The sequence below is a fragment of the Hemitrygon akajei genome, chromosome 6 (assembly GCF_048418815.1).
Source record: "Hemitrygon akajei chromosome 6, sHemAka1.3, whole genome shotgun sequence".
NCBI lineage: Eukaryota > Metazoa > Chordata > Chondrichthyes > Myliobatiformes > Dasyatidae > Hemitrygon > Hemitrygon akajei.
Window position 1 is genome coordinate 94602208 of NC_133129.1, and position 20235 is coordinate 94622442.

Consider the following 20235-nt stretch of genomic DNA (forward strand, 5'->3'; position numbering starts at 1 on the left):
TGTAGTTGGGCTGTCATCCCCCAAACCTACTACTGTCAGGATGTGGGAGGAAACTGGAGCACCCGGGGAATACCCACAGAGAGAATGCACAAACTCCACACACACACATTCTCTGACACACACACACTCACACACACGCGCACACACACACACACACACACACACTCACATTCTCACACACACACACACAAGCACACTCACACACACACACACACTCACATTCTCTCACACACACACATTCTCTCACACACACAAACTCACATTCTCACACACTCACTCACACTCACATTCTCACACACACACACATTCTCTCATTCTCTCACACACACACACAAGCACACACACACACACACACTCACATTCTCTCACACACACAAACTCACATTCTCACACACACACAAACTCACATTCTCTCACACACACACATTCTCTCACACACACAAACTCACATTCTCACACACACACACAAACTCACATTCTCACACACACACTCACACTCACATTCTCACACACACACACATTCTCTCTCACACACACACACATTCTCTCTCACACACTCACACACACATACACACACATATACACACATGCACACACACTCACACATACACACTCACAAACACACCCACAGATGCACACACAAACACTCATACCACCACCAGAAATTAAGGTTGAAGCTGGGTTTTTCACTATTGCTTGCTATGGGCAGTAATGATTTGGATGATGATGCTGTTAAGTTGGTTAGAAAGCTTGTGGACAACACCAAGATAGTGTCATGGATAGAGAAGAGGGTTATCTAAGTTTACAATGAAATCTAGACCAACTTGGGAAATGAGTCAGGGACAGGCAGGTTAAAGTCAGCTTAGTCAAGTGCAATAAGTTAAACCAGGTCAGGACTTCAAGTTCAAAGTTCAAAGTTTGTCACCAAATATACCAACCTGAGATTCATATATTCTTACAGACATTCATAGTAGAACAATAGAATCAATGAAAAATTACACACAAAGACTGACAGACAACCAATGTGCAAAAGAACTCAGAGTGTGTAAATACAGAAATATCTAATAATAATTATAATAATAATAATAATAATAATAAATAATAATACTGAGAACATGAGTTGTAGAGTCCTTAAAAGTGACTTGTAGATTGTGTAGTCAGATCAGAGTTGAGGTGAGTGAAGTAGTGAAGTTATCCATTCTGGTTCAGGACCCTGATGATTGAGGGGTAATAACTGTTTCTGAACCTGTTGGTGTGGGCTCTGAGGTTCCTGTACCTTTTTTCCGATGAGAGCAGTGAGAAAAGAGCATGGCCTGGATGGCTGGGTCCTTGACGAAGATGTGCTGACTGGTGGGAGGAATTTCCTGTGATGGACTGATGAATTTTTTTTTTAACTTTGGGCTGTATCCACGACTTGCTCAGTAAGTGCTAGGGTCCCCCTCGCTGACATCAAGGTCGTGCGCCTAGTTCCATCTCTCAACACTCATGACTATCTGGCTAGGCACAGCTCAAACACCATCTATAAATTTGCAGATGACACCACTGTTGTTGGCAGAACCTCAAATGGTGCCATGGAGGCGTATGGGACTGAATGAGATAGATCAGCTGGTGTTGAGTACAATCACAGCAACAACCTCACACTCAATGTCAGCAAGTCCACAGAATTGATTGTGGGCTTCAGGAAAGGGAATTCGAGAGGACACACAAAAGTCCTCATCGAGGGGCTGGCAGTGGAAGGGGTGAGTGGCTTCAATTACCTGGGTGTCAACATCTCAAAGGATCTGTCCTGGGCCCAGCATATTGATGCAATCACGAAGAAGGCATGCCAGTGGCTCTACTTCATTTGAGGTTTGAGAAGATTTGTTACCAATGACTCTATCAAATTTCTACAGGTGTTACCATGGAGAACATTCCGACTGGGTACTCCAACCGGTATGGAAGCTCCAAGGCATGGGATCGAAAGAGCCTTCAGAGGGTTGTAAACTCAACCAGCCCCATCACTGCCAAATCACTCCCCACCATCGAGGACATCTTCAAGTGGTGGTGCTCAAGAAAGTGACATCCATCATTACTGACCTTCAGCAGTGTGGACAGGCCTTCTCATTGCTGTCATCAGGTGGTACAGGAGCTGGAAGAACCACACTAAATATTTCAGGAACAATTTCTTCCCCTCCACCATCAAAGGATCATGAACCCATGAACACTAGCTTCTTGCTCCCCTTTTGCACCATATATTTTTTATTGTAACTTATAGTATTTTTTCTGTCTTACATGGCACTGCTGCCAAAAAGCAACAAGCATCATGTGAGTGTGCGTGTAAGAGAGAGAGGGACAGAACATAGTCTTAGTCTTCTCCTATGCAATTAAAGTCAACAACTTTAATAAGTTTAGTTGCCCTGGGAACCAAACAACAACAATTCTGGTTAATAACTGAGCCAGTTGACAAAGGTCAAGCATTCCATCTGCACAGGACTGGCAGGGAAAAGCAGCTGATGAGAGGAGGCTGCTAACTCCACTGCACTTCGATGAGTGAAAGGACTGGGATATTCCCAAGGTATCCATCCCAATATCTTGGGATCCACCAATATTTACACAATGGTTGCAGAATGTAGGTGCACATTCCAATGACTTTTATCCTTTGGAAAACTGCCTCTCTTTGCAGGGATAGTGAGGGTCAGATACAGAGCGAAGCTCCCTCGACACCATACCATCACACACTCCTGGGGTCATACACAGCACGAAGCTCCCTCTACACCATCCCATCGAACACCCGGGGTCAGACACAGAGTGAAACTCCTACACTGTCCCATCACACACTTCCAGGGTCAGACACAGAGTGAAACTCCCTCTACACTGTCCCATCACACACTCCCAGGGTCAGACACAGAGTGAAGCTCCCTCTACACTGTCCCATCACACACTCCCAGAGTCAGACACAGAGTGAAGCTCCCTCTACACTGTCCCATCACACACTCCCGGGGTCAGACACAGAGTGAAGCTCCCTCTACACTGTCCCATCACACACTCCCAGGGTCAGACACAGAGTGAAGCTCCCTCTACACTGTCCCATCACACACTCCCAGGGTCGGACACAGAGTGAAGCTCCCTCTACACTGTCCCATCACACACTCCCAGGGTCAGACACAGAGTGAAGCTCCCTATACACCATCCCATCACACACTCCCAGGGTCGGACACAGAGTGAAGCTCCCTCTACACTGTCCCATCACACACTCCCAGGGTTGGACACAGAGTGAAGCTCCCTCTACACTGTCCCATCACACACTCCCAGGGTCAGACACAGAGTGAAGCTCCCTATACACCATCCCATCACACACCCCAGGGTCAGACACAGAGTGAAGCTCCCTCTACACTGTCCCATCACACACTCCCAGGGTCAGACACAGAGTGAAGCTCCCTCTAAACTGTCCCATCAGACACTCCCAGTGTCAGACACAGAGTGAAACTCCCTCTACACTGTCCCATCACACACACCCGGGGTCAGACACAGAGTGAAGCTCCCTATACACCGTCCCATCACACACTCCCAGGGTCAGACACAGAGTGAAGCTCCCTCTACACTGTCCCATCACACACTCCCGGGGTCAGACACAGAGTGAAGCTCCCTATACACTGTCCCATCACACACACCCGGGGTCAGACACAGTGAAGCTCCCTATACACCATCCCATCACACACTTCCAGGGTCAGACACAGAGTGAAGCTCCCTCTACACTGTCCATCACACACTCCCAGGGTCAGACACAGAGTGAAACTCCTACACTGTCCAATCACACACTCCTGGAGTCAGACACAGAGTGAAGCTCCCTATACACCATCCCATCACACACTCCCAGGGTCAGACACAGAGTGAAGCTCCCTATACACCATCCCATCACACACTTCCAGGGTCAGACACAGAGTGAAGCTCCCTCTACACTGTCCATCACACACTCCCAGGGTCAGACACAGAGTGGAAACTCCTTATACACTGTTCAATCACACACTCCTGGAGTCAGACACAGAGTGAATTTCCCTCTATTGTCATGACCTCAGCCCCCTCCTTCAAGAGAATCGCAAGATCGCTATTAATTCAGGTCTTGGACCCAGGAAATGAGAGACAATGCCACGGAGTTGACCATTGTTCTTAGAGGCACCTGTGTGAATTGCAACTCTATAGTACGTGCCAGCTATCAGGGACATGGACACCCTCGGGCAATGTGGTGTGGGGATGGCCTCACCCTACCTTGATTGACATTTACAAATCTGCCAGCCATGATAAAAAGGAGACTGCTGGAGGCGGTACTCCAGCGACGCACTAGACGGAGACCATCGCTCATTCCTCTCGTAATAACGGGAAGCTGCTCGGAAGCCACGTGTGATTTGGATCCCCTAGCTAGGGAATCGAGTGGCTAATAAGTCCGAAAAGGATTTCGGACTGACAACGAGGAACTCCCGTTCTCAATCTCACGCTTTGAGTCCAGAAGGCTGGCAAGTTTATTTTCTCTCTCCAACCCGTGAACACGCAGCGGTCCCTCAAGCGGCAAAAAGCCTCCATGATCTGGCGAGACTTTTATATTTCAATTGGACAAATCGTTTAACCCCTAGACAACGATAGAGCTCATTTTTGATTGATTATTACTACACCTGTGCTTTAGATTGAGTTTTGACTATGTATATGATCTGAATGTTTTGTAGTAACCATACGTTTGTGCCCCTTTATAAATAAAAACGTTTGAAAATAGTAGCACCAGGCTTCAGCGGACCTCTCTATCTTTGCTGGTAAGTCACCCGGTTACTGGGGAACGTAACACTATATCGTCCCATCAAACAGTTCCAGGGTCAGGCATTGTACATTGAAACATACAGTGAAATGCCTACAGGGTGCAATGATGTGCTGGGGGCAACCATAACTGTTGCCATGGTTTCAGCGTGTGGCCTGAAGGGGCCAGTTCCTCTACCTCTAACAAGCAGAGGGACCTGGCAGGAGAATCTTTCAAAAGAACCTCCCTGAACTCAAAGTTCTCAGAGCTGTTAACTTCAAAGCTAACAGTTTGTGTTAAAATTAGCTGTTACTAATTTCAGTTGCATGGGTTTGTTCCATATTTTTGATGTGGGAAAACGGTTTCAGCAGACTGCACATTTGTAAGTTAACTGACATTAACTGTGGTTAGGACAAAGGAATTCACATGGATCATTTGGAACAAATCAGCATCAGATTTATTATCTCTGACTAACACTCAGTGGCCACTTTATTAACTACCTCCTGTACCTGGCATAGCGGCCACTGACTGTATGTTCATGGTCTTCTGCTACTACAACCCATCCATTTCGAGGTTGACGTGTTGTGCGTTCAGAGATGCTCTTCTGCACACCACTGTTGTAACACGTGATTATTTGAGTTACTGTCAGCTTGAACCAGTCTGGCCATTCTCCTCTGACCTCTCATAAACAAGGCATTTTCACCCACAGAACTGCTGCTCACAAGATGTTTATTGCTTGTTGTGCCATTTTTAGTTTAACTTGTCACATGTACATTGAAACATACAGTGAAATGCCTCATTTGTAAGAATGACCTACACAGTACAACAATGTGCTGGGAGCAACCATAACTGTTGCCATGGTTTCAACGTGTGGCCTGAAGGGGCCAGTTCCTCTACCTCTAACAAGCAGAGGGACCTGGCAGGATAATCTTTCAAAAAAACCTCCCTGAACTCAAAGTTCTCAGAGCTGTTAAATTATTTGAACACAAAGCTAATAGTTGGTGATAAAATCAGCTTTCACTCATTGAATTGACTATTACTTACATCATACACATACATGAGGAGTAAAAATCTTTTTGCTACATCCCCGTCTAAATCTGCAATGTGCAATTTATAGCAATTTGTAATAAATAGTCTGTACAACAGGACAGTCAATATAGCATAGATTTCACTCATTTCAGTTGCATGGGTTAGTTCCGTATTTTTGATGTGGCTGGCTGGTTGTAAAAGTCAGTCACCGGCTGGAGCAATTATTCAGAGTGCTTTTGTATAGGGACTAAGAGCACACCTTTATGTATTCCAATACTTAATTGACTCTGCAACCAATAAACTCACAGGCAACCCACATTCAATTCCCACTGCTGCCTGTAAGGAGTTTGTACTTTCTCCCCGTGACCGCATGGGTTTCCTCTGGGTGCTCCAGTTTCCTTTCACAGTCCAAAGACGTACTGGTTTGTAGGTTAATTGGTGATTATAAATTGTCCTGTAACTAGGCTAGGGTTAAATTAAGGGTTGCAGGGTGGCACATCCCAAAGGGATGGAAGGGCCTATTCTGGGCTGTATCTCAATAAATAAATAAATAAATTGTTTGACATAATATTGTGGGCCAAAGCGCCTATTCCTGTTCTCTATTGTTCCATGTTCTATAAACCAACAGGTGGTTTCCATGTTGTCATACCCCTTGGTCACTTTTGGTCCCACCAGGATTGAGAAGTGTTACATCTCAATGCATGGAGTATAAGAAATAAGGTGGATGATCTTATTGCATTTTTACAGATTGTTGGGTATGATGTTGTGGACATCACTGAATCAAGGCTGAAGGATGGTTGCATTTGGGAGCTGAATGTCCATGGCTACACATTGTATTGGAGGGATAGGAAGGTCAGCAGAGGGAGTGGTGTGGAAAAGAATGGCATCCAATCAGTAGAAAGATGTGACATAGGATCAGAAGATGCTGAATCCATGTGGATTGAGTTATGAAACTGCAAGGGTAAAAGGACCCTAATAGCAGTTATATTTAGGCCTCTGAACGGGAGTTGGGATGTGGACCACAGATTACAAAAGGAAATAGAAAATGTGTGTCAAAAGGATAATGGTATGATAGACATGGGAGATTTTAACATGCAGATATATTGGGAAAATCAGTTTGGCAATGGATCTCAAGGAAACTAATTTGTTGAATGCCTGTGAGTTGGCTTTTTGGAGCAGCTTGTTATTGAGTCTACTAGGGGATCAGCTATACAGGATTGGGTGTTATGTAATGAACCCGAGGCGATTAGCAAACTTAAGGTAAAGGGACCCTTAGGAGCAGTGATCACAATATGATTGAGTTCAACTTGAAATTTGATGGGGAGAAAGTAAAGTCTGATGCAGCAGTATTTCAGTGGAGTAAGGGAAATTACAGTGGTATGAGAGAGGAGTTGGCCAAAGTAAATTGGAAGGAGAAGCTGGCAGGAACGACAGCAGAGCAGCAATGGCTTGACTTTCTGGGAAAAATGAGGAAGGTGCAGGATAGATGTAAGCCAAAAACAAAGAGATACTCAAATAGCAAAATAGTACAACTGTGGCAGACGAGGGAAGTCAAAGCTAATGTAAAAGCAAAAGAGAGGGCAGTGGCGTATCTAAGGAATGGCAGGTTCATGGGTGCCACTTGAAGGGGGGGCACCACTGAGCTGTTTCTATTAAAGTCAGACAAGCCATCCTCGGAGAGTGAAAAAAGAACTTTCTACAGATGTATGATCCATCTTTGATTATCATGGGTGAGAAGCACTAGGATGGCCTTATTTCAGAGCATTGTGTGAGAAGACCATGAAATGTTTCTTCACGAAGAAGAAAGAAGATGGAGCTGAAGGACAGGAGAGACGAAAGTTGGAGGTGGAGGAAACCAAGAAGTCGAGTAAGTTCTTCATGCCCTTCTTTGAAAAGACCGGAACAAGCAGTTTGACATGTACCACGGAGTCACCTGTACTTGCTACAATTCAAGCAGATAAATCCGAGTATGACGAGATTAAGAGTGAGGCTGCCGCAGAGAACGTGGACATGACAGGAGGGGAAGATGATGGTGGTGGTGGTGGTGATGTTGAGTTTATTGACGAGATTTTACCTGACGAGATTGAACCTGACGACACTGAACCTAGTGAACTGGATGGTGTCAAAGAGCCTCGAACTGTCATACCAGAAGTGTTTGAACAGCATGACATTGAACTTCTGAAGTCCGACAAGGATACTGGAAAAGCAATTCTGCCTGATGCGTTGAGAACAGAAATAATAGAGCTGGGTTCAAAGTATTTCCAGAACAGGGAGGGGCCTTTCCTACCAGCAAATAACCGCTCAATGAACAAACTTGGTTCCAGAGGAAATTGGGAAATGGTCGTGGTGAGAAGTGACTCGCTCAAGGCTGGTCTATTGCCCTTCTAAAAAGTCTGCATTTTGTATCTGTTGTCTTCTCTATTCCCGGTCAGACCATCAATCCTCATTGGAGCAGGAAAGTGGATTCAACCAGTGGAAAGTACCTGAAAGGATTAGTGTTCAAGGTGCCGCACATGAGGTTGCTTGCCATGGTATTACAGGAAAGTTACTGGCAGGATTTGTACGAGGCAGTGAGTAAGAATAAAAGGATGGTTGGCTGACAGTGACTAGTGGTGTTGCACAGGGGTCGGTGTTTGGATTGTTTCTTTTTATACTGTATATCAATGACTTAGATGGTAGAATAGATGGCTTTGTTGCCGAGCTTGCAGAGTATATGAAGATTGGTGGAGGGGCTAGTAGAGCTGATGAAACAAGAAGGCTGTAGAAGGACTTAAACAGATTGGGAGAATGGGCAACAAAATAGCAAATGAAATATAATGCATGGTCATGCACTTTGGTAGTAGAAATAAATGCACACACTATGTTCTAAACAAGGAGAAAATCTCAAAATCTGAGATGCAAACTGACTTGGGAGTCCTAGTGCAGAACACCCTAAAGGTTAACTTGCAGGTTGAGAAGGGATGTGATGCTGAGGCTTTATAAGGCACTGGTGAGGGCCTCACCTTGAGTATTGTGAACAGTTTTGGGCTCCTTGTCTAAAAAAGATGTGCTGGCATTGGAGAGAGTTCAGAGGAGGTTCACAAAGATGATTCCAGGAATGAAAGGGTTTGATGGCTCTGGGCCTGTACTCACTGGAATTTAGAAGGATGAGGGGGCTATTATTTTAAACTTTTGAATATTGAAAGACATAGACAGAGTAGATGTGGAAAGGATGTGTCCTGTGGTAGGGAAGTCTAGGATGAGAGGGAAAAACCTCAGGATAGAGGAGCATCTATTTAAAATAGAGATGTGGAGAAATGTCTTTAGCCAGAGCATGGTGTATTTGTGCAATTTGTTACCACAGGCAGCTATGGAGGCCAGATCATTGGGTGTAGTTAAGGTGGCGTTTGATAGGTTCTTGATTGGCCACAGTGTCAAAGGTTATGGGGAAAAGGCCAGGGAGTGGGGCTGAGGAGGGGAAGAAAAGGATCACTTGTGATTGAATGGTGGAGTAGACTAGATAGGCCCAATGACCTAATTCTGCTCCTGCGTCTTGCGGTTTAAGAAGCCAGTGGCTTTCTCTGGTCAGTCTCCCCTGCATCCGTTCTGTCTACACTTCACGTTGCCTCGGGCAAAACTGCCAACACAATCATGGACCCCTCCCACCTAAGTCATTCTCTCTTCCCCCCTCCCCCATTGGGCAGAAAGTACCAATACCTTAAAGCGCGCACCACCAGGTTCAAGGATAGCTTCCCTCCCACTGCTATCAGATTCTTGAAACAACCTCTCGTACCCTTAAAAAAACGGGAGGCACGGCAGCTTTATGGTTAGCAGAATGCTTTACAATACCGGTGACCTCGGTTCAATTCCTGCTGCTGCCTGTAAGATGACTGTACCTTCTCCCTGTGACCACGTGTTTCCTCTGGATGCTCCCGTTTTATCCCACAGTCCACCGAACCACCGGTTGGTACGTTAGTTGGGAAATTTTCCCGTGAATAGGCTAGGATTAAATCAGTGGGCAGCATGGGTCGAAAGGCAGAAGGAGCTATTCCATGCTATTTCTCAGTATTTAAATAAAATAATCCTTTAATCTCCTAATCTACCTCATCATGGCTCTTTGCCTATATGCACAACTCTTTCCTTGTAATTCTACATTTTGCATTCTGTTTACTTATTGCCTTAATACTCCTATGGCACGCAAACATGCATAACCTTTTCATTGTAGCTTGGTAGATGTGACAAATGCTCCAACATAACGAGGGATCTTTCCAAACTCAGAGTGGGTTCTCTGCTGTCACCTCCTGGCAGGGAGAATTATTACACAACTAAGACCCATCTCTGCCCCTTCCTCCACGTAAGCTAATCAAACTCCCTGTAAACAGCAAAATCTTCACTGTGCCAGTTTGAGGGTGAAGTGTTCTTTCATTTTGGACTTCCAAGGGTTCATTTATTATCAAAATATGTATGCAGTTGTTAACTCTAAGATTTGTCTTCTCCAGACAGCCATGAAACAAAGAAGATCACAGAAGTCTTTCAAAGAAGAACATCGACTTCACCCCTTGCAAACCTCAACACCCCAACTCCCCTCCTTCACACAAAAAATACTAACAGATTGCTCCATATAGAAACGGCAGCTGCAACATCAAATCCCATAGCCCCAACCCCTTCCCTTGAACAAAAAATACTAACAGATCGCTCCACATAGAAAAAAAACAATGAACTTTAGCAGCCTGCGCAGTGTTGTGGAACAGAGGGACCTAGTTGTGCAAGAACCCAGTTGGCTGAATGCAGTGTCACAGATAGAAGACAGGGTGGTGAAGATTGCTTTTGGCACTGTGGCCTTCATCAGCCATAGTGCACTGAGTTGGGATGCTATGTTGCAATTCTACAAGGCATTGGCAAGACCAAAACTGGAGACTCATATGCTATTTTGTATGCTTGTTATAGGAAATATACAAACATTTGTATAATTAAACTTGAAAAACTAGGAAATATATAACTAAACTTGAAAAAAAAACAAATTCAATGTATATGTCACCATACACTACCTGGGATTCATTTTCTTGCAGCATTTACAGAAAAAAAGTACAATGGAACTTACCGAAAACTATACATAAACAAAGACTGAAACAACCAAGGTGCAAATTAAATTTATTATCAAAGTACACATATGTCAACATATACAACACTGAGATTCATTTACTTCCAGGCCTACTTAATAAGTCCATAAAAGAATAATCACCATAATTGAATCGATGGAAGACTGCACCAACTTGGGCATTCAACCAGTGTGCAAATACGAAAAGAAAGAAAGAATAATAAACAATAAATATGCGTAAATACTGAGAACATGAGATGAACTGACCCTGAAAGTGAATCCATTGATTGAAGGAACATTTCAGTGATGGGGCAAGTGAAGTTGAGTGAAGTTATCCCCTTTGGTTCAAGAGCCTGATGGTTGAGGGGTGCGTAACTGTTCCTGAACCTGGTGGTGTGAGCCCTGAGGCTCTTGTACTTTCTTCCTGATGGCAGTAGGGAGAAGACCTGGATGTAGGGGTCATTGATAATGATGATGTGTAGGTATGTTCAATGGTGGGGAGGGCTTTGCCCATGATGTACTGGGCCGTATCCATTGCTTTTTGTAGGATTTTCTGTTCAAGGGCAATGGTGTTTCCATATCAGTCTGTGGTGCAATTAATGAGCAAAAGAAGACAAATTGGGCATATTAAAAATAAATAAATTAATAATACCGAGAACATGACTTGTAAATTCCTTGAAAATGAGCCTGTAAATTGTGAAATCAGTTCAAAGTTGTGGTGAGTGAAGTTATCCACGCCGGTTCAGAAGCCTGATGGTTGTAGGGCAATACTGTTCCTGAGCCTGATGGTGTGGGATCTAAGGTTCCTGTACCTTCTTTCCAATGGTAACAGTGAGAAGAGGGCATGGCCTGGATGATGGGATCCTTGAAGGGGAAGGGGAATTAAAAACGAGAGGGTGAAGGTTTAAGGTGGGAGGGGAACAGTTAAAAGGGATATTCTTTACCCAGTGGGTGGTCAATAAATGGAACGAGCTGCCAGAGGAAGTGGTTAAAACAGGTACTTTAGGGCCATTTAAAAGACACTTGAAAAGGTATGTGGATGGGAAAGGGTATGTCCCAAACTCAGTCAAATGGGACTGTCTTAGCTGGACATTTTGGTCAGCATGGACCAGCTGGGCCAAAAGGCCTGTTTCATCCTGTGTGATACGATGGCTCAATTAAATCACTGGAAATGGACCCAAGTGCAGCTTCAAGTTCCTGGGCGTCAGCATCTCAAAGAATCTATCCTGGGCCCAACACATTGATGCAATCACAAAATAAGCATGCCAGCAGGTAGACTTCATGAAGGCTTTGAGGAGATTTGATATGTCCCCAAATATAGACGCAAAATTTCTACAGATGTACGGTGGAGAGCAATCTGACTGGTTATGTCACGGTCTGGCATGAAGGTGAGATTCAAAGAGGCTGCAGAGGGCTATAGATCAGGCAGCTCCTTACAGACACATCTTCCAAAAGCAGTGCCTTGAGAAGGTGGTATCCATTACCAAAAGCTCTCACCACCAGGGGACATATCCTCTTTTCATTGCTACCATCATGGAGGAGGTACAGGAACCGAAAACTTGCACTGAATGTTTAGAAGCAGCCACTTCCTCTCTGCCATCTAATGTCTAAACAGTCCGTGAACCCATGAACACTACCTCACTATTCCTCTATTGTGCTATTATAGTAATTAAAATCAATATAGAAATATTTCTATGTGTTACACTATACTGCCGCCATTAAGCAACATCCTGTCTGCCCACTACTCTGGGCTCTCATCAATCTGCCTATCGCACCAACAGGTCAACAGAGGATGCCATCTCCATGGTACTACACTCTGCCCTGACCCACCTGGACAGCCCCAACTCTTACATCAGAATGCTGTTCATTGACTTTAGTTCGGCATTCAATACTGTGATCCCCTCTAAGCTGATCCAAGCTGGTATCAGCTCATCCCTCTGCACTTGGACCTTGGACTTTCTGACTAACAGACCCCAATCCATTAAGTTAGACAACCTCTCCTCCTCCACTCTCACCTTGAACATGGGCGTGCCTCAAGACTGTGTGCTGAGCCCTCTTCTGTACTCCCTTTTCACCTATGACTGCGTTCCTGTACATGGTTCTAACTCCATAATCAAGTTCGCAGATGACACGACGGTGATTGGCCTGATCAGAGGGGATGATGAGACGGCCTACCGGGATGAGGTTCAGCACCTGGCCGCGTGGTGTGCCGACAACAACCTGGCCCTTAACGTTTCCGAGGATCTCACCTGGTCCCTGAACCCCTCCATCCTGATCAAAAAGGCGCAACAGCGCCTTTATTTCCTGCGGAACATCAAGAAAGCTCAGCTCTGTCCCAGGATGCTGACGGACTTTTACCGCTGTACCATTGAGAGTATACGCACCAACTGCATCTCATTGTGACATGGCAATTGTCCCGTATCGGACCGCAAAGCACTCCAGCGTGTGGTGAAAACTGCCCAGCGGATTATCGGCACCCAATTGCCCACCATTGAGAACATCTACCATAAATGCTGCCTGGGCAGGGTGAAAAGCATTATCAAGGATGCAACACACCCTAACCATGGACTTTTCACTCTCCTCCCATCCGGTAGGCGCTACAGGAGCCTCCGCTCCCGCACCAGCAGGCACAGGAAGAGCTTCTTCCCTGAGGTTGTGACCCTGCTGAACCTCACATCACAGCGCTAAGCAGTATTGCACCCAGATTGTACTGTCTCACTACTTTTATATTTGTGTGCTGTAGCACTTACTTTTTATTTGCAGTTATTTTGTAAATGACACTATTCTTTACATTTCTGGTTAGATGCTAACTGCATTTCATTGGCTTTGCATCTGTACTCAGCACAACAACAGTAAAGTTGAATCTAATCTAATCTAATTTTTTATGATTTATGTCAGTGCAACTAAACCTGATTCTGAGATTTTAATCTGGGGATTTAAATTCAGCAAGGTATAATTATATAACTGCAGATGCTGAAAATCTGAAATAAAAGTTGAAAACCCTGGAAATACTCAGCAGGTCAGGCAGCATCATGTAAGGATGAAGGGTTGTCCTGAAGTATTTTCGTGGAATTGCTTTCCTAGAGGTGCTACTTGACCTGTTGAATCTTGGCAGCAGTTACTGCTTTCAGTATTTGTTGTTTTTTTTTTGGTCAGGGCTGGGAGTCATTTTGCTCCATTTTCCTGTAATTACTTTTGAATTGTGTGTTGCTGGAAGGGAAGTGTTTGCATCAATGGCCACATTCACATAGTGCCCAATTGTGCAGAAGTGGTGTGGAAAGAGGAGGAACTTTGATGTCTACATACAGTACATCAGTTCTTCAGCCCAGTGCCACTCTTTGCTCAGCACTCATATTCCAAACATCCAACACATCTCATCCCACTGTCCATGCTCCTGACGTAATAGTTCACACCCTGCAGTCTAATTCTACTGTCCCCTCACTACCCCATCCTTTAATACCCGCCTCCACTACTGTCACCGGCAGTGCATTCCACACATCCACACACTGTGTGTGAAAAACCTACCCTTGATATCCCCTCTGTACTTACTTCCAAGCACCTTAAAACTGTGCCCCCTCATGTTAGCTATTTCAGCCCTGGGAAAAAGCCTCTGGCTTTCCACACAATCAATGCCCCTCATCATTTTATACACCTCTTTCAGGTCACCTCTCATCCTTCAGGGAGAAAAGGCCAAGTTCACTTAACTTATTCTCATGGCATGGTCCCTAATCCGGGCAACATCCTTGTGAATCTCCTCTGCACCTTTTCTATGTCCTCATATTCCACATCCTTCCTGTAGTGAGATGACCAGAAATGAAAACAATACTCCAAATGAGGTCTGACCAAGGTCTTATATAGCTCTAACATTACCTCATGGCTCTTGAACTCAGTTCCACAGTTCATGAATGCCAACACATCATATGCCTTCTTAACAACACTGTCAACCTGCATAGTGGCTTTGAGTGTCTTATGGACACAGACCACAAGATCCACATTGCCAAGAGTCTTACCATTAATACTATATTTGGCCTTCAAATTTGACCTACCAAAATGAACCTCCTCACACTTAACTGTGTTGAACCCCATCTGCCACTTCTCAGCCCAGTTCTGCATCCTATTGATGTCCCACTGTAGCCTTTGACAACCCTCCAGACTATTGACAACACCCCCAACCTTCATGTCTTTATCAAACTTACTAACCCACCCTCCTACTTCTTCATCCAGGTCATTTATAAAAATCACAAAGAAGAGGGGTCCCAGAACAGATCCCCGTGGAACACCACTGGTCACCAAATTTCATTTAGAATATGACCCATCTACAACTACCCTTTGCCTTCTGAGGCCAAGCCAGTTTTGGATTGACAAAGCAAGGTCTCCTTGGATCCTATGCCTCCTTACTTTCTCAATAAGCCTTGCATGGTGTACCTTATGAAATGCCTTACTGAAATCCATATACACTACATCTACTGCTCTACTTTCATCTACGTGCTTAGTCACATCCTCAAAAAATTCAATCAGGCTCGTAAGCCATGCTAACTACTCCTAATCAGATTATGTCTCTCCATACGCTCATAAATCCTGCCTCTCAGAATCTTTTCCAACAACTTGCCCACCACTGAATTCAGACTCACTGGTCTACAATTTCCTGGGTTATCTCTACTCCCTTTTGTGAACAAGGGAACAATGTTTGCAACCCTCCAATCCTCCAGAGCTTCTCCCATCTTTATTGATGATACAAGGGTCATCACCAGGGGCTCAGCAATCTCTTCCCTCACTTCCCACAGTAGCCCATGGTACATCCCATCTGGTCTCAGCGACTTATCTAACTAAATGCTTTTCAAAAGCTCCACCACATCCTTTTTCTTAATGTTTATATGCACAAACATTTCAGTTCACTGTAAGTCATCCCCACAATTGCCAAAGTTCTTTAGCCTGGTGAATACTGAAGCAAAGTATTTATTAAATACCTCCTCTACCTCCTCCGATTCCAGACATGCATTTTTACTATCACAACTGATTTGTCCTATTCTCACACAGCTCATCCTCTTGCTCTTCACATACTTGTCGAATGCCTTGCGGTTTTCCCTAATCTTGCTCACCAAGGCCTTCTCATGGTCCCTTGCAGCTCTCCTAATTTCATTCTTCAGCTCCTTCCTGGCAACTTTGTAATTTTCTAGTACTCTATCAGTACCCAGCTTCTTGAACCTTTCGTAAGCTTTTCTTCTTAACTAGATTTCCCACATTCTTTGTACACCACGTTCTCAGTAGAACATACCTATGTAGAACACCATGCAAATGTGCCCTGAATATTTGCCATATTTCTGCTGTGCATTTCCCTGAGTGCACCTGCTCCTAATTTATTCTCATATTCCTGCCTAAAAGCATCATATTTCCCACTACTCCAATTAAATGTTTTCCCAAATTGTCTATATATAGAATTGTGATCACTACCTCCAAAATGCTCTTGCACTGAGAAATCTGACACTTGATCAGGTTCATTTCCCAATACCAGATCAAGTACAGCCTCTCCTCTTGTAGGCTTATCTACATATCATGTCAGGAAACCTTCCTGAACACACCTAGCAGATTCCACCCTATCTAAACCCCTGCTCTAAGGAGATGCCAGTCAATTTTAAGAAAGTTAAAATCTCCCATCACAACAACCCTATTATTATTGCACCATTCCAGAATCTGCCTCCCTATCTGCTCCTCGATGTCCCTGTTACTTTTTCTACCTATGTCATTGGTACGAATATGTACCATGACCTTTGGCTGCTCAGCCTCCCATTTCAGGATATTGTTGACGCATTCAGAAACATAATGAACCCTGGCACCTGGGAGGCAAACCATAACCATGTTTCTTTTTTGTGCCTACAGAGTTGCCCATTTGTGCCTCTAACTGCAGACTCCCCTATTACTGCTGCCATCCTCTTCCATATCCAACCCTTCTAAGCAACAGGGCCAGGATCAGAAGCACGGCCACTGCTGCTTCCCCCAGGTAAGTTGTCACCTCAAAGTACTCAAAATGGAGTACTTATTATTAAGGAAGATGGCCACGGGTATGTCCTCCACTACCTGATGTTCTCTCTTCCCTCTCCTGACAGACATCCACTTATCTGTCTCCCGTGTCCCAGTTGTGACTACCTGCCTGTAGCTCCTATCGATCACCTCCTCACTTTTCCTAACAAGTCAAAGGTCATTGATTTGCAGCTCCATTTCCTGAACTCTGTCTCTAAGGAGCTGCAGCTCAATGCACCTGGTACAGATGTGGCCATCAGGGAGGCTGGAAGGTTTCCTGGATATCCCACATCAGGGCAGAAAACTGGCCTTGCAGTCATACACACTATTCTTTAGAGGGAAAAAGAGATATGAAACTTACCTCCTTACTTCACTTAGGTGCATCCTCACCAAAGTCCCAATGAGCCAAAGGCCTGCTACTCTGACTCACGCTACTCTGACAACCACTCCTTCGATGACCACTCCTTTTATCCTGGAACCTTCAGAGTGGCCTTGCACGATGACGAGCTACTGTGTCTGTGCACTTTTCCCAATTGAATTTCCCGCTGAAAGAATCTCCTTGCTTATTAAATTCAAGCCGGTTTTTCCCACTAAGGTTGGGCGAGACTAGAACCAGAAGTTATAAGGGTGAAAGGTGAAATGAGAGGGAACTTCTAGGAGATTCTGGAATGAGCTGCTGGAGCAAGTAGTGGATGTGGGTTCTTGGTTAAGTACATGGATGGGAAGGTTATAGAGGGCTATGGTCCAGGTGAAGGTCGATAAGACTAGGCAGAATAATGGTTCAGCATGGATTAGATGGGCCAAAGGGCCCATTCTGTCCTGTAGTGTTCTAGGACTTTATAGACTGTGACACAGAATAAGCCCATTCAGATGATGTGGTTGTGGGCACAGTATGTGTACCTTACCACCACTCCCCACCTCCTTCAGGCCCAACTCCTCACCCTCTCCACTCTGCCCCCTTGCCCTCCTTCTGCCACTCCCTGCACTGCCTCCTACATACAATAACACGTACAAAATTCTGGAGGAATTCCTATGTCGAAGATGAATATCTGGCTGTGGCTGACAACTGACTCACTGAAACAATACCAAGAACCGAAGAATCTTGTTACGTGCATGTGTCACATTTATTTAAAGAAGTGGGAAGCAGAACCTCTTTCTCATTATCACATCATCAGATCTATTTGCAGACTGGGGCACTCAGTGGCTCAGTGAACAGAGCCTCCAACTCACAGCTCCTGAGGCCCAGGTTCAATTCCAGGGTGCGCTTGTGTGTGCGTGTCTGTGCGCGCATGAGTGTGTGAGTGGGGGGAGGGGGAATAGTGGAGCACGTGTGTGCTCAGGTGTGTGTGCGCGTGCAAGTGTATGTTTGCGTGTGTTTGTGTGTAGTTTGTGAGTGTGTGTGTACTTCGCACATTCTCCCAGTGACCACATGGTTTCCTCCCATATCCCACTCACAGATATGCAGGGTAAGTGAGTTCATTGAGTAAACTGCCCTCCCTGAGTGGGTGAGGGGTAGAATCAGGGGTGCGGAGGAGGGTGGAGGAGTTGAGGGGGATGTGGGAAGAAAACCAGGTGGAATCGGTATGAGAGGGCTGTTGAAGGTCAGTTCAGACTTGTCGGCTGACCGGCCTATTTCCTTGTGGTATGGCTGAGATGGTGGGATCAAGAGTCCTGACTAGCAGGAGATGTTAGACCATGAGACTATAGATATGTGAGCAGAATTAGGCCATTTGGCCCAACAAGTCTGCTTCACCATTTCATCATGGCTGATTCATATTCCCTCTCCTGCCTTCTCCCAGTAACCCTTCATGCCCTGACTAATCAAGAGACCATCAACTTCTCCCTCAAGTATACCAAATGACTTGGCCTTCACAGCCATCTGTGGCAATGAATTCCACAGACTCACCACTCTGACTCAAAAAACTCCTCCTCACATCCCTCTATTCTGAAGCTGTGTGCTCTGGTCTTAGATTCCCCCATAACAGGAAACATTCTCTCCACATCCACTCTTTCGAGGTCTTTCAACATTCGATAGGTTTCAGTGAGATTCCTTCCTCATTCTTCTGAACTCCAGTGAGTACGGGCTCGGAGCCATCAAATGCTCCTCAGGAGTATTTGCAATCCTTGCAATCCCTGATTAAATGTTGTGAACCTCCTTTGAACCCTCTCCAATGTCACCGCATCTTATCTTAAAATAATGGGCCCAAAACTGCTTACAATATTCCAAGTGAAATCTCACCAGTGCTTTATGAAGTCTCAGCATTAAATCCTTGCTTTTATATTTTAGTTGCCTTGAAATGAATGCCAACATTGCACTGACTGCGGCCTCCCAATGAGGAAGTTGAGGATCCAGCTGCAGAGGGAGGTACAGAGGCCCAGGTTTTGGGGCATGTTGATTAGAACTGAGGGTACGATTGTGTTGCGTGCTGAGCTGCAGAGTCTACAATCAATTGTGAGAGAGACAGAAAGTATCCACAAGACTGAAGGACACATAATAGGAGAAGAATAAGGCTATTCAGCTGACTGATTCTGCTCTGCCATTCTATCTCCCTCAACACCATTCTCCTGCCTTCTCCACGTAACGTTAGCAATCAAGCATCTATCGACCTCCGCTTTTAATATATCGAATATACCTATTACTCAAGACCAAATAAGAGGGAATGGTTTGATCAGTGGAGGATGAGATGGGGAAGGTGAGGTTCAATACTTAGGGATGAGGGAATGTAAACAGAAGACTGATTCAATCAAAGGACTGAGAAGTCTCCACAGAGGGATCTGGTTGCCCAACACTTGGGAAATTGGCTTGGAGCTACAGCAGGTACAACAGCCCCACCAGCGAGCACATCTACACGGAGCATGCTCTCTTCTCACTGCTGCCATCGGGAAGAAGGTACAGGAGCTGCAGGACTTACACCAACAGGTTCAGAAAAAAAATAACTACCACTCAACCATCTAGATCTTAAACCATTGGGGATAACTTCACTCAGCTCCGCTCATTGAATTGAATTGAATTTTGGTTTATGGTCATTTAGAAACCACAACTGCAATGCAGTTAAAAAACGAAACAACGTTCCTGCAGAATGATATCACAAAAGCACACGACAAAACAGACTACACCAGAAAGTCCACATAATGTTTGGCAATCCCCAAATCCAGAGTCCGGAGAGGCTGCTGCGTATTAATATCGCGCTACCATCTTAGCGCATCTCCAAAAAAGAGCTCCAAACCCACCAGACAAAACAAGACTAACCAGACACACCAAGTCAGGAGACCAATTCTACCACCCAACAAACCACAAACTAAAGATACAAGACCTACACAAACCCACATAGTTACAACAGTGCAAACA